The sequence below is a fragment of the Vulpes lagopus genome, chromosome 3 (genome assembly GCF_018345385.1).
Source record: "Vulpes lagopus strain Blue_001 chromosome 3, ASM1834538v1, whole genome shotgun sequence".
In the NCBI taxonomy this organism is placed as follows: Eukaryota; Metazoa; Chordata; class Mammalia; order Carnivora; family Canidae; genus Vulpes; species Vulpes lagopus.
Genome location: NC_054826.1, coordinates 157,236,848 through 157,250,643, shown reverse-complemented (window position 1 = coordinate 157,250,643; position 13,796 = coordinate 157,236,848). Strand labels below are relative to the sequence as shown.

The 13,796-nt window shown below is 34.5% G+C and overlaps 1 non-coding gene across 1 annotated transcript; it reads left to right on the top strand.

Annotated features, from left to right (window-relative positions):
• Positions 1–4,693: 4,693 nt before the first annotated feature.
• Positions 4,694–4,797, top strand: LOC121488459. Its single transcript, XR_005987087.1, has one exon. It is a non-coding gene; the product is annotated as a U6 spliceosomal RNA (small nuclear RNA).
• Positions 4,798–13,796: the final 8,999 nt, after the last annotated feature.

Here is a 13,796-nt window from a genome sequence, read left to right as displayed (position 1 = left end):
CACTTTTAATGTTAACTTTCTAAGGACGATTTAAGAAAATTCTGTCTCTAGTATATCCTCCTACTGTCCTCCTTAGGGGGGCAAAATTCTTTCTCAAGATTACACTGCCATCTGTTTTCATTCATTTGGTATTTGGTTGCAATTGTTTCACAGGGTATATTTTTGAATAATAATTAATAGAAGTAAATCAAACCTCTCAGAGAAATAATTCTCATATGTGGAATAACAAAACCAGATGAAAATATGACTGGAAACATCAAGTTTATTTTCAAAGTTAAGGACTGGAGAGTTTGCCTTGTGACCTTGATCAAGGTCAATAGGACTCTTGTGAATAAGTCTTGGCAAAATGCTCCAAAATGCTATCCCCAGCAAGTATCTAAGGAAACTGGAACCAGGTAAAAAAGGTCAAGAAAACACAGGGCCATGAAAGAAAGAAAATCTCAGAAATCCATTCTTTGTAAAAGCTAGACTAACATGTTCTATTAAATCATTCAGTATTTTTGGCAGTATATTGGAAGTAAAATTTTATACTCTAGAGCAACCATGACTAATTCTTCTACCTGCTGTCCCTTGGTCTCTATATTTTTTCATTGGTGTTTTCTTTCTGTAGCTCTGCTGAATTCCTCTTGGGGGAAGACCAATGAAGAGTCCATTTTCTCGTTATTCAATATGGTCTAAAAATCTCATCAGCATGCTGATCTCACTTTGAAATCAATGGAGTCTCGGCCCCCTGAAGAGGTATTTAACTAAATGAGAAACAGCTCATGGGAAAATGACAGGGAAACCATTTTATCATACTAATGTACATTTAAAATCCAGATGTAAAAACATGATGGACAATAGCAGGCAAAATTGTTTGACAAAGGCCATGATGCAAAGAAACCTATTATATCAAGAATTAATTTAGTTCATGTAACAAATGTCTCAATTAGACAAAGGGGGGAATAAAAAGAGGCAAATGTTAATGTCATTAAGTTAATGTAATTAATGTTTAGGCAGGATGATTCAGCATAATTCAATACTTATTTGAACTCCTAAGCTAACAAGTTGTATACCCGGTTCTGTAATTTTTTATTGTCTATGACCAGAAACAACATTTTCAGAATTATAAATTGTACCTTTGAGCATATTACTCTATAGAAGTTTATATTATCTGTATTTTATCATAGAAGCATGATTGTTTCCGGGAATAATCAGAAATCTGGTTATTTCCTGGGAATATTATTTCCTTTGTAGGTCAGCTCAGTGGTTAGCCTCATTCCCCCGGGGCTTCTCACTTTTTTCAACACTGGGAGTCTTGTCCTTCTCCAAGACTTTCAAACTCACACAGAAACTTTTCAACATGAGAGTAGAACCATTTGCTATGCAGTCTGTATCCCTTCTATCATTTACTTTTCATTTACATTTATGTAAAGTTACATACATTTACATAAGTATAAACATGGAAATTTTCATTCACATTTCAGGCATTTATTGAGGACAACCATTGCTATGTTAGAGTCATCCATCCTTTCACCTTCTGTTTTCCTCTGTGATGTCACTATATCAATCACCCCAAATATTTCAACTCTCGTGGCTTCTTATTCCTCTATGTCGACGTCTCTCCTCATATTTGTCTCCAGGGACTTACCTCCACAGCCCAATCTTGAACATTGCCCTCACCTGAAATGGATTAGAAGCATCATTTCTTTTCGGAAAACCTTACCAGCATTCCCTACACCCTTGTTCTTTGATCTTGTTGGGCCTTCAGTCCCTTGACATCCAACTTCATCTTCTATTCCTGGACTTACTTTAAGGTATTCCTTCCTTTTCTCAACATTCTTTTCACTTCAGGTGTCCTTTAGCTAATAGCCTCAGGTCCTTTGCTTCCCTGGCTTTGTACGTCATCCCTTAAAAATCTCCCTGCAAATCAAAAACCATTAAAAATTGCCTTCTACTTTCTTACACCTGTTAGAGTTTAAAATCGGAGGCAATTACACTTTAACAGCTGCTCTCTGATTTATTTCAACAACTATCCTGATCTTTCCATCTGTCATGCACTTTACTTTGTTCTCCTGCACACTTAGAGATAATCTTGACTTTTATTTCTAAGAGAGAAGAGTATGAGCCACCAACATGACCTTTCTTTATTAACTCTCTGTCCTCTTACAAACATGTCTATGTCTGCCTCAAGCTTCGTTTTCTTTTCTTCAGTCTTTCTTCCTCTCTTTCCATCTTTTTCTTAAATATCAGTATTAAAAACAAACAAAAACAAAGATGTATCTCCAGATTACACCCCACTTTATATGGCACCAGGTTATCTTAACAAGTCTTGTGTGTGTGTGTCCCTGGTTAAGTCACTTAACCTGGTAAGTCCGGGTTCATCAATGTTCAGTGTTTGGCCAATGTCACACTGCTCGTGGTAGAGCACCAACCCATTTCAAGTCTTGTTACTTGTTATTTATCTTTTCATCTGCAATCTTCCAGATTAAATGTGCGCTCCCTATTCATTGTATCCATCGCAGTGCTTAGCCCAGTACTTTACAAGGTATTGGTAGAATCTTGGCTTCAACCATGATAAAGTAATCACAGTGATTCATTGCTTTAAATTCTGCACTTAAAGGATATAATCACGTAAACTCTGCTCTTGGTGTCCAATTTAAAGAAATGTAACAGAAGATCCTTTTCAATGGCAGTCCAATGGAGGCTGGCATGATCTTTTGAACGCTTGAAAAGAGTAATGGTTTACATCACTGAACTATAAAATTGTACTGCCGACTCCTAATGACCTTCTTGACTGTCAAGATTTCCCTCTGGTTCTCCAAATGCCTGAAATTATAAAAGAAGAAAAATTTGAAATACTAAAATCATATTAGAAACTGCACCTGGAGAAAATGCTTCCAGGGGTCATAAAATCGCTAGGTTATGCAGATGAAACAATTTTATTTGAAAAAAAATCATAAAGAGAACTTATGCCATGAATCAAAGTATCTAAAAAGAGGTAGTAAAAAAACTACTGCATTTTTTTTTCAATTTTCTATTCCATTTGGGACAAATATTTATCAGATACATTAAAGAAAAGTTTTTGTCAAAATAACTTTGCATATGCAATTGTGAAATTATTTGGAGTTGCTGCTTTTCAGTCATATTGTGGATATTGCTTTTGAGTATAGCAATAGAATAACATTTCTCTCACTTGAAGTATGAAAAGTAATTTTCCTACTTTACTTTTCTTTCCTACTATTTCTCAGATATTATTGCCCTTATGTCCCCTGTAAGTGTCACATCTGATTGGATGCATTTCCATAAGCTTTTCTAGATTTTGTTAAATGTGCATCTTTATTTTAGAGGATAGATGACAACAAAAAGATTAAATCCACATGTTAAATCCAGGTGCATCTGAGGAGACATACTTGAGTTTGAAGATATTAGTAGGGGAAAAGTTTTACCTGTCTTATTTACTGGAGTACTATTCAAGGGCATTACCTGTCATAAGAGAATGTAAAGAAAAGGAAACACATATCAACATATGGGTTGGCTTTTAAAATCACCCATGCAGTTTGAACCAATTTACTAATTGCCTAATATGACATACAACATTATGAGAGAAATGCTAGAAATCCCAGCCATAAAACTGATGTCATTAAACCGTCACGGGCAGAACACTGTGCATCTTTGTCCTGTTAATGTGTATAATTAGAGACCCCTTGTTCATTTCATGGCAATTATAAAAATTTTTTCCAATTGTACCAGTCACATCATTTGCATTCCTTCACATTCTGTAGTATCAGCTCATGAGCTGTATTAAATGGGAATCACTCATTGTGATGTGAAAAAGGAGATCAGGAGATGAAACAAATGACTCTCTTTTGCTATCAGTTTGGGAAAACTGATGAAAGTGTTGGAAGGAAGTTGGCCAGATGGTAAAGTGTTTTATCAGAGACTAAATTACAGTGCGGTAGTTTGATATGTTCAGTAATACCTGCTAAAACATTAAAAGTGAGAGAGCAATAAAATGACATGTAACCTCAAAAAACATTTGCCCATTCTAGGTTTGAGCATTCTTCTTTGAACTTATTCCTTTTTGCTTTGGCAGAACTGGGGAAGGGGATATGGCTTTTCATGTAGTCATTGCGCCTTGAATTAGACTAATAGCTGGTTCCATTAGGTTTGTCAGTAGAAGTAGAATTTGCCAGTATCCTACTCTGTCACTTAAAAACTATGCTCTAGGGGGGATTATGTGGCAGATGCAGGCTTATACATGTTAGAGTGAGTAACTCCTCACTGGAGTTTTATGGAAAGATTTTTTTGGCTCTCTGGGATGCATTTAGAACCCTCTGTCAACTCTGTCAATTGTTTACTTGAAATTCATTCATTTAATAAGAACATAGGAGTGCCATTTGGAGAAAATCCTACTCACACCAACCCCTTCATCTTCGCCTAATTCTATTCCATTGGATCCCATTGAAAGAGAAGAATGAGAGGCTTTTTGTGGACACAAACTCTCTTCTCACCCTACTTCCAGCCAGCGCCTCTCATTCCTTCCTAGGCCTCTACCTTCAGTGTCTGCCCTCATGGCACCCACATTGTCCTGCTGTAGCAAGAATTCCTCATCTTGATATCTGATCACCCTTGATCTCTCTTCTAATCTCTTGTACTTCTTAAAGTGAGTATGCTTTAGTTTTGGGGATAAAAACTAAATATTTGGTTTATAGTGCTCACTTCAGCAGCACATATACTAAAATTGGAACAACACAGAGATTAGCCTGGCCCCTGAGCAAGGATGACATGCAAATTTGTGAAGTGTTCCATATTTTTCTGATGGTATCACAGGTGCAGACGTATGTCCAAACTCATCACATTGTATACATTAAATATGTGCAGGTGTTTGTGTATCAATTATACTTTAATAAAGTTATGAAAAATCAGTACTTGTTATAAAAGTTGATCAAATCCAAATGTGATCTGTAACGGGGTTAATAGTATTATATCAACTTCAACTTCCTGGTTTTGAAAATGTGTTATGCTAAACTAAAAAAATATTTTAAAAATAAATATTTGGCTTATGGTGGGTATTTATTGGATGACAAGCACTACATAATTATCGTATAGGATAAATAACTCTCACTACATCTTACATTTTTTGGGAAGAAAAAAAATGTTAAATTTAATTCAAATCAACTCAGGTCATTTCAAATATGCCTCTACCGTAAGTGTCCTAGAGGTGCTTTAATGAAAAATTTCTTGTTATCCAAGTTAAATATATTTTGTGTAGTTTTCTGAGGTTCTTATGGAAAACTATTTTATAATTATAAGGTACTTCCAAGATTTGTATGTAAACAATAATCAATTCTGGTTATTGCCAGAAGGTAGTGCCTTTTTAAAAAAATTGGTTTTCACCAATAACCTTACTCAGACATAGATATATTTAGGCTTTCATGCCAGTCCCTTAGCCTTCATTTGTACCAAGTAGTTATGCATGATGGAGAACGTGTTGATATAGAGAAATGATGCATTCTGGCTACTAAATTCAGGAAGACTACATTTGCAGGCATGGATTTTGAGGTGATGTTTTCATGCTCAACTGCAATTATTTAAAATTCTTTTAAGGAAGTTCTTATATTCATAATTACTTTGACTAAGTATAAACAATAGATAAATACTTTTCAAAGACTTAACATCACTAAATAATTTTTTATGACTTTTTTAGAGAAAAAGATACGTATGTTTCTTTTGCATATGTAATGCTGTAGTACCTTGAAATGGAAGAGACCATATATTAGTCAGTTAGGGCTGCTATGACAAAATACAGACTGGTTGGTTTAAAGAACAGAAATTTATTTTCTCACCATCCTGGAGGCTGGAAAGTCCAAGATCAAGGTGTCAGCAAATTCGGTGTCTGGTGAAGGTGTCCTGGCTTATAGACAGCTCCCTCTCACTATGTTCTCACATGGCCTTCCTTGGAGTGCAAGGAAAGGTAGAGGAAGAGACAAAGACAGAGAGACAAAGGGAGGGAGAGAAAGAGAGTGTGAGCGAACTCTGGTGTCTATTGTTATAAATCTTATGGAATCAGGGACTCACTCTTATGCCCTCATTTAACCTTAATTATTTCCTTAGAAACCCTGTCTCTAGATATAGCCATGTTGGAGGTTAGGGGTTCAACATATGAATTTTAGGGGGATACAAGCGTTCAGCTCATAACAGACCATATAGTTCAACTCTGATGAAAACTTTTGACTCTGTGTATAAGCATTTTGTTACAAACTAGAGAATGAATTATTCAATCTGAATAATATTTGCTTATACTAGCACAGTTACACCTTATAGAGAAACTGACTCTAGCTTCATGAAACCATCTTTAGTGCAAATATAAGACATATTTATATTCTGTTAATGAAATATGTTTCCATAGTGTAGTGCAACTGGTGAATTCTGATCTCTTGTCTCATTAGTCTGAAATTAGACCCTTACATTGGAGTGAAAGTATAATATTCACTTACATTGCAGCTGTCCTGAAAAAAAGTTTACATTTTTCAATTTCTGTGACAAAACCCTTTGATTTTTACTGATAATCAAAATGAGACTCTAATAACAGCTTATCGTATTATAAAAGTAAGAAGTTGGTTACGAACTAAGTTCCAGTTGACATCTATTGATTCATTGTGATTGTATCCTCCAAAATATCTACTATTCAGGTCCTATAGAAATGCATAGTTATTATAGGCTATTTGTCTGCCAAAGTGAGATTGTATCAACTGATATATTTTTACTCATACGTTACATTTTAAATTTCTCTCCAAGGTTTGTACATGAACCCACTGAATCATCATTTGGTTAACGATATCTGATACACTTTAGTGTCTTCTGGTTCATTATTTTCTCTTGGCTATGACATGAAGTGCAATGATTCAACTAAAGCCAAGTCACACCAACCTTCTTCTTTCTTACACTGTCACCTTGCCCAAGATTTATATCCAAGCAGAAATGAGAAAAAGTAGTGAGCCCCAAACCCCGGGGCTCACCGAGCCTGCTGGGGATCAAGTCCCGCGTCAGGCTGATGACTGAGATGTATTTGATAATTACTATAAAATTGCTTACTCTTGGTACATTCTAAAAAAGTAAGAATGTTCTTTAGAAGTAAAACTTTCACTCTTTGCAGGTGACACGATACTATACATAGAAAACTCAAAAGACTCCACCAAGAAACTAGTAGAGCTGATAAATGAATTCAGTAAGATCGTGGGATAAAAACAATCAATATACAGAAATCCACTGCATTTCTATGCACTAATAATGAAGCAACATAAAGAGAAATCAAGAAAGCGACCCCATTTACTATTGTACCAAAAATAATAAAATACCAAGGAAGGTGAGGGACCTGTACTCTGAAAACTATAAAACATTGATGAAAGAAATTTGAGATGGCGCAAATGGAAAGAGTCCATCCTCATGATTTGGAAAAACAAATATTTCTAAAATGTCCATACATTTTAAGTAATCTACAGATTTAACGCAATCCCTAACAAAGTACCATCATCATTTTTCACAGAACTAGAACAAATACTCATAAGATTTGTATGGACCCACAAAGAAACCCTGAATAGCCAAAACAATCTTGAAAAAGAAAAACAAAGTTGGAGGTATTACAGTTACAGATTTCAAGTTATACTACAAAGCTGAAGTAATCAAAACAGTATAGTAATGGCACAAAAATAGACACATAGATCAAGGCAACAGGACAGAAAGCCCAGAAACAAATCCATGATTATATGGTCAATTAATCTTTGACAAAGGAGGCAAGAACATGCAGTGGGAAAAAAGAGTCACTTCAACAAATGGTTTTGGGAAAACTGTACCACTGTCTCATACCAGACACAAAATAAACTCAAAATGGGGTGGCTCAGCAGTTTAGCGCCTGCCTTCATGATCCTGGGGTCCCGGGATCGAGTCCCACATCAGGCTCCATGCATGGAGCCTGCTTCTCCCTCTGCCTGTGTCTCTGCCTCTCTCTCTATCTCTGTGTGTCTCTCATGAATAAATAAAATCTTTAAAAATTAAAATAAAATAAACTCAAAATGGATTGAATACCTAAATGTTAGATCTGAAATCATAAAAAGCCTAGAAGAGGGTACAAGCAGTAATTTCTCTGACATCTATCACATCAGTATTTTCTTGACATGTCTCCTGAGGCAAGGGAAATTAAAGCAAAAGTAATTTTTTAGGACTACATCAAAATAAAAAGCTTCTGTACAGTGTAGGAAACAATTAACAAAACTAAAAGACAACCTATTAAAAGGAAGAAGATATTTGCAAATGGCATCTAATAAAGGGTTAGTATCCAAAATATATATAAAGAACTTACACAACTAAACTTTCAAAAAAATTAATAAACGAGCACAAGATATGAACCAATATTTCTCCAAAGAAGACATACAGGTGACCAACAGGCACATGAAAAGATGCTCAACATCACTCACCATCAGGGAAATACCTCACACTTATGAAATGGCTAAAATCAAAAACACAAGAAACAAACGTTGGCAAGAATGTGGAGAAAAAGGAACTCTTATGCCTTGTTGGTGAGAATGCAGATTGGCACCGCCACTGTGGAAACCAGTATGGAGGCTGCTCAAAAAATTAAAAATAGAACTACCCTATGATCTAGTAATTGCACTACTGAGTATTTACCCAAAGAATAAAGAAGCATAAATTTGGAAGGATATATGCATTATTTCAATAGTCAAATCACAGAAGCAGTGCAAGTGTCCGTTGTTAGATAAATGGAGAAAGAAGATGTGAAGTGATGTATAATATATATATATATATATATATATATATATATATATATATATAATGGAATATTAGAATATTACTCCAGCATAGAAAAGAATGAAGTTTTGCCATTTGCAATGACATGGATGGGCTGGAGAGTACAATACGAAGTGAAACAAGTCAGCCAGAGAAAGACAAATACCATACGATTTCACTTATATGTGGAATTTAAGAAAGAAAACAAATTGAACAAAGGGAAAAAAAGAGAGAGAGAGAGAGAGACAAACCAAGGAACAGTTTTAACTATAGGGAACAAGCTTTTGGTTACCAGAGCAGGGGGTGCAGTGGGGGGGGGAAGGGATGGGTGAAAGAGGTAAAGGGGATTACCATGAGGAACACACTTACCATGAGGAGAACTGAGTAATGTATGGAATTGTTGAATCACTATATTGTATGCCTGAAACTAATATAACACTGTATGTTAATTATCCTGGACTTAAAAAACTTGAGAAAAAATAGAAATGTTCTTTATACTTTTAGTGTTCGGTGGTGATTGTTTTTTCCTTAGGCCTGTCTTTCCAAATGTTTCTCAGGTTCCTAGTATGGATATCACTACATTAACTGTTGTTTCTGTGGTCTGTTTTCTTTTTTCTTTCTTTTTTTCTTTTTTTTTTGTGGTCTGTTTTCTATTTCTTTTTGTTGAAGTGGGGTTAAATGCTGTTGCACGGTATGTGGAATTGAAGAGTCACATAAGCTTGTCTGCCAATGATCTCGAAAGGCAGCATTCTCATTGAAGCTTTTGAAAATAGTTGAAGGACTTTCCTTCCCATTGTTTTTCCAGAAACTGACCATTAGAATGATTTTCAGAGTTACTTTCTTGACTTTAGAAAATACTCCTTTGTGGTCATCTAATAAATTACGTGGACTCCTCTGCCTTTTGGCAATCTTCCCATATTACGTCTATTGTTATGCTGATTTACAAAAGGGAACACATAAATTGATGCGCATGGAGACCCCATTATTGTGGGGTTCTCGTGCAAATGTTATTTATTGGGAGCGGATCACTAGGAATTATAAGAAAAATAGTTGGTATTGACCCAGCTCCTGTAATTATCATACTCAGCCATTTAAATCACAGCTATATGCAGCCAAAGATCCACAAACACAATTCCCAGTAATATCATTGAAATTCAGCAGACAGACTTTGGAGCCAGACAAACCTGAATTTAAATTCCAGGTTCACCACACATAAACTTAATCTTCTGGAAGTCACTAACGTGTCTAATCTTCTGTTTCTTCATTGGAGGTTGATGAAATTAGAGATTATGTCTATAACCACCTAGTACAGCGCCTGACAAAACTTTGAGAATCAATAAGTTGTTAGTATCGTTTTTGATTACACATCTGTGAGGATATAAGTCATTGCTTGTTCCTCATAGAAGTATTAGAGATTACAGATATAGTCTCTAGCTATGTATGGCTTTGTAGGAAATTTGCTCAGTGAGAAATATTTGTTAGTTTTTATAAGAGCAATGTGAAAATCTTAAATGTTTCAATACATTTGTATTTATGAAATATTATCCTATATAAATTGCATCCTATATAAATTGTAAGTAGATTGCAAGGCAAAAGCGTAGGCATAGGACCCAGTTAGTCCAAATTCAGTGTGATGATAATTTGGGAAAAGGTGCTGGCAATCTGATGGAAAGGTGTAACTGGGTTGGAGAAGTATTTATGATAGATTCAAGAAGATCTGATGACAGAAAATAGGTTGTAGCAGGTAGGTTCAAAGAAAATTTCCAGATTTTTCACCTGTTTGTGCTCTCATTCAACACAAAAGAAAACAATAGAGTAAAATCAGACTTAGGGATAAAGTAAATTCAATGTTTTTAAAATTGATTCATAATTGGCATGCAATGAAGTGCACAGATACTAAATGTTCATTTTGACATGTTTTTACTATTTCCCGCACTAGTGCAATCATAGCATAATATAGAGGTGCTCAGTGGCTCAGTGGGTTAAGTGTCTACCTTCGGCTCAGCTCATGACCCTGGGGTCCTGGGATCGAGTCCTGAGTCGGGCTCCCTGCTCTGCAGGGCGTCTGCTTCTCTTTCTGCCTGCCACTCTCCCTGCTTGCACTCATTTTTTCTCCCTCTGTCAAATAAATAAATAGATAAAATATTTTTTTAAAAAAAATCACAGCACAAAATAATGTGTGGAACATTTTCATTACCTCAGAAAATTCCCTCATGTCCCTTTCAAGTTGATTTCACCTCTCTTCTAGGCAGTGCTTTTTATGAATTCTATTATCATCGATTGGTTTTGTGGATCCTCATACTGTGGATAAATGGTATCACGCTGAATGCATTTTCTGTGATGGGCTTTTCATTTTAACAAAATATTTTTGAGAACATTGTGTGTAGCTCATTCTTTTACATTGCTGAATAGTATTCCATTGTATGAAACTATCCCAATTTGTCCATTTTCCTATTGTCAGACTCTTGGATGGTTTCCTGGTTTTGACTATTATGGGTAAAATTGCTATATTCTTATACAAAGCTTCTTGAAGCCATTTGTATTTTAAGTTACTATCAAAGAATGGTATTGCTGGATTGTAGACTAGATGTACACTTAATTTTAATAAGAAACTGGCAAACAATTCTCCAAAATGTTTTCCATTTTATACTCTCAACAGTACTGTATGAGAGTTTACACTGTTCCACATTCTGTCCTGTATTTAGTGTATCTTGTTTATTTGCCATTCTAGTAGATGTGAACAGATGTCTGTGGTTTTCATTTTAATTTGTAGATTATGAATGATTATATTTCACGCAGGTATTTTGATCAACATTTGTCAAAAACAAAAACAAACAACCTTTTTTTTCCCCGCAATTGGCCAGATATTTGAGTCTATTTTTGGACTGTATCCTGTGCATGGATCTTACATGACTATCATACTGTCCCAGTTATTATAAGTTTTAAACTCAGTTTGTATAATTCCTTTAACTCTTTCATTTTTTTTTCAGGAGGGTTTTCTAGATTTTTTTACATTTCTGTATGAATTTTAGAATCTTCTCACCAATTTCTATGAGAAATCCTGTTGGGATTTTGTTGAATCCACAGAAAAATTTAGAGAGCATGGACATCTCTAAAACTTTGAGCCTTCCAATTCATAAAATGGCAAATCTCTCCCTTTATGTCACCGTTAATTTCTTTAAACAGTGTTTTCTATTTTTCAGTACGCAGGTTGTGTATATCTTTCACCTGATTTAGTTGTAATACTTTTTATGTTGCCTTAATGGTATTGTTTATTGCTAGTAGATAGGAATGTAAATCATTTTTATATTTTTATTTTGAATCCTATGAGCTTGATCAATTTGTTTATTAGTTCTAGTCATTTTTTTGGTAGACTCTATAGAATTTCACATATACATAAATCATGAAACTTTCAAATAAAGATGGTTTACTTATTTCTCGTTTTTTTTTTTTTTTTGTCTTTTATTTATTCTTAGATATTTACCTGTACTGCACTGACTAGGACATCCAATACAATGCTGAATAGAAGTGGTGAGACAGTATCTCAGTCTATTCCCTATCTTGGAGGAAAGGGCTTAGTATTTCATTATAAAATGTGATGTTAATATTAGGCTTTTCATAAATGCCCCTTATTGGGTTAAGGAAATTTTCTTCTATTCTTAATCTGAGTAGTTTTTTTTTTTAAATCATGAATGAGTGTAGAATTTTGCCAAATGCTTTTTATGTTTCTTGAGAAATTCATGTCGCTTCATCTTTCCTCTCTTATTCTGATAGTGGATTGAGTTCTATTTATTTTTGAATGATACATTAACCTAAATTTCTGGGTTAAACTGTATTTGGCTATAACATATTATCCTTTTTATGTATGACTGGATTGGATTCACTAATATTTTGTTATGGATTTTGTCATCTGTGTTTATTAGAGATATTGGCCTATATTTTTTTTCTTGTAATATTTTAACCATAAGCTTATTCTGGTTTATAAGATGGATTGTAAAATGCTCTCTTTTTTACTAATTTCTGAAAGTTTGTGTATGATAGCTATTTTTTCTTTCTTAAATGCTTGATAGAACTTAATTAGTGAAGCTGAGTCTACAGTTCTTTGTGGGAAAAATATAATATTAATTTCCTTAATAGGTATGGATCTCTTGCATTTCTATTTCTTTTTGTGTAAGTTGAAATTGTCCATTTCATCTAAGTTGTCAAATCACTGGCATAAAGTTACTAAAAATATTCTCATAATCATTTTAATAATTTCAGTATTTCTAATTACTTCCTCCTTTTCATTCCTGCTATTGTTAATTTGTGTTCTCTCTCCATGAAATACAGCGGGCTAACTTGTTAGTTTTCAAGAAGGGTAGAAGTCCTTCCAGCCTTTGACAGTAACTTGAGTAAATTTTTTAGCAGCCCCAAATTTGACTAATTTTAAATTAACAATAGTCATTTGCTATATTACCAGGTTTTTTCATTTGCTGGCTATCTCAATCCATTAATACTTGTACAGTATTTTTCAATTTCTGGGTGCAAATTAGTCTTCAGAGCTAATACTTGAAGAAGCTTCATAAGTGCTAATTTCATTAATAACTGAAATTTAAATATACAGTATTTCTTTGCAGCTGAGAGGTACTTTGGTGGGTCCATGTTGACATTACTTGCACCATCAGGTAAAACTAGATTAAGTAATTTATTGAGCCATTAGGAATTATTGCCCGTTAAGGCAACTCTTTTTGGAAACATAATAATGAATAAGGCACAGTTCCTGCCCTAAAAGAGCATACAATTGAGTATTGGGAAGGACAAGTTACTATGACATTATGGTTTACTCTAATAAGCAATGTGATAAAAATCGGCAAAAAGAACGTAAAAGGAGATGATTATAAGGGGAGATACCATAAACTCAATTCTGAGGAATAAGTAAGAGTTAGGTAATCTGTTCCCAGATTGCTGTCTTTCAGAGACTGCAAAAATGCAATCTATCATTAGTCACAGATGCTGTATTTGCAAATTTG